General features: G+C 47.5%; 1 non-coding gene across 1 annotated transcript; it reads right to left on the bottom strand.

Moving 5' to 3' along the window:
* Positions 1-1840: 1840 nt before the first annotated feature.
* Positions 1841-1947, bottom strand: LOC123458276. Its single transcript, XR_006635568.1, has one exon. It is a non-coding gene; the product is annotated as a U6 spliceosomal RNA (small nuclear RNA).
* Positions 1948-2210: the final 263 nt, after the last annotated feature.

Here is a 2210-nt window from a genome sequence, read left to right as displayed (position 1 = left end):
AGGAGAATCATTATGAGTTCAAGGCCACCCTGAGACTACATAGTGAACTCCAGGTCAGCCTGGGCTAGATCGAGACCCTACCTAGAAAACCACAAAAATAAATTAATTAATTAATAAGCAATCCCCCATGAAGGTGATACAGTTCAGCAGCAGAGGCCTAGACAGCATAAAGCCCTGGGTTCTGGAAAAGTAAAGAAAGTTTCACCTTCCAAGGGGCATGGTGGTGCACGCCTTTAATCCCAGCACTCAGGAAGCAGAGGTAGGAGAATCAGTGTGAGCTCGAGGCCACCCTGAGACTACATAATGAATTCCAAGTCAGCCTGGGCTAGAGTGAGGCCCTGCCTTGGGGAGGGGGGATTCACTTTCCCTTGGCTCCATGGCTCTTCCCCGGCCCGGCCGCCCTCCCTGCTCCCTGGCTCCTCAGTGCAGAACCTCTGCCTGTGCTGCTCCCTCTCCAGGAATGCTTTCCCCTTCTGAAGCACTTAAATTTTTTTATTTTAAAGATTTTTAAAAAATATTTATTTGTTTATCTATTTATTTATTTGCAAGCAGAGAGGAAACAGAGAGAGTGGGTGCACACGGCCTCCAGCCACTGCAAGTAAACTCCAGATGCAGGCGCCTCCTTGTGCATCTGCCTTACGTGGATACTGGGAAATCAAACCTGGGTCCTTTGACTTTGCAGGCAAACACCTTAACTGCTAAGCCATCTCTACAGCCCTATTTTTATTTTTTAAAATACTTTATTTATTTATTTGAGAGAGAGAGGAAGAGGTAGAGAGAAAGACAAAATGGGCATGCTAGGGCCTCTAGCCACTGCATACGAACTCCTGACACATGCGCCCCCTTGTACATCTGGCTTATGTGGGTTCTGGGGAATCGAACCAGGGGCCCTAGGCTTTGCAGGCAAACGCCTTAACCTCTAAGCCATTTCCCCAGCCCTGAAGCACTTTTGACTTTAGCTTTCTGTGTATTTTTCTCTGATTGCTTTTTTTTAAAAAATTATATTTATTTAGCTGGGCATGGTGGCATATGCCTTTAATCCCGGCACTTGCAAGGTAGAGGTAGGAGGATCGCCAAGAATTCAAGGCCACCCTGAGATTACATAGTGAATTCCAGGTCAGTCTGAGCTAGAGTGAGACCCTACCTCAAAAAGCAAGCAAACAAAAATTATATTTATTTACTTGAGAGAAAGAGGGAAGAAGGGACAGAGTATGTGTACCCCAGGGTCTCTTGCGGCTGCAAATGTACTCCAGACACATGCACCACTTTGTTTCATACGGGTGCTGGAGAATCAAACCCTGGGGGGGGGCAGGCTTTGCAAGCCAGAGCCTTTAACCATTGAACCATCTCTCCAGCCCTTCTGACTGCTTAAGAAAAGTCTCGAAAGCAGCTGGTCCTGTGTCACAGGCCACGTGTGGGCAAATGTATTCAGTTGTGCAGCCACTCAAGGTAAGACAGGCACCGCTGAACAACAGATCCCTTTTCTTTGTTCCTTCTTTCCTGGAGCCCCTGAGCTTGGCTCCTTCCCCCAGTAGTCACACACCTAATCCAGTCACTGCCCCAAAGACTCTTGTGCCCATGGGCTGGGGGGTTTAGTAATTATCAAGGGCCCTAGGTTAGCTTCTGACTGTGCTAAGTTAGCCTGCCTGTAGCTCTGTGGTGGTCTGAACCAAGCTAGGATGAGAGACCAAAAGTGGATCACGCAATGCTGGTCTACGATTGCATGGAGGTGGCACACATCAGGCTGCCCTTCTCTCTCTCTCTCTCTCTGTCTACACACACTCACTCACTCACACACACACACACAAACACACACATACACTTTGTTTACTCTTAACAGAAAAATATGGAATGCTTCACAAGTTTGCGTGTCTTTCTTGCACAGGGGCCATGTTAATAGTCTCTGTATTATTCTGATTTTAGTATATGTGCTGCCAAATTGAGATCTCTCTATCATCCACCTATCTACAAAGACAGGGTCTCATTATGCAGCTCAGGCCAGCCTCAAACCTGACTCTTGCCTCACTCAGCCTCTCAAGCGCTGGGATTACAGCCCAGTCGGACCACGCAGCATGCTGCTCTCGGGTCTGTCCATGAGCGGATAACCTATTTTAAGCTTTCTCTTCATTTATATTTATTTTTGCATGTGCATTGCGTGGGTGCATGTGTGTGCACTGTATGTGGCTAATGCTCATCCATCAGCCCCAGGG

Source organism: Jaculus jaculus, chromosome 1 (assembly GCF_020740685.1).
Source record: "Jaculus jaculus isolate mJacJac1 chromosome 1, mJacJac1.mat.Y.cur, whole genome shotgun sequence".
NCBI lineage: Eukaryota > Metazoa > Chordata > Mammalia > Rodentia > Dipodidae > Jaculus > Jaculus jaculus.
This window is presented reverse-complemented; position numbering and strand designations above follow the sequence as displayed.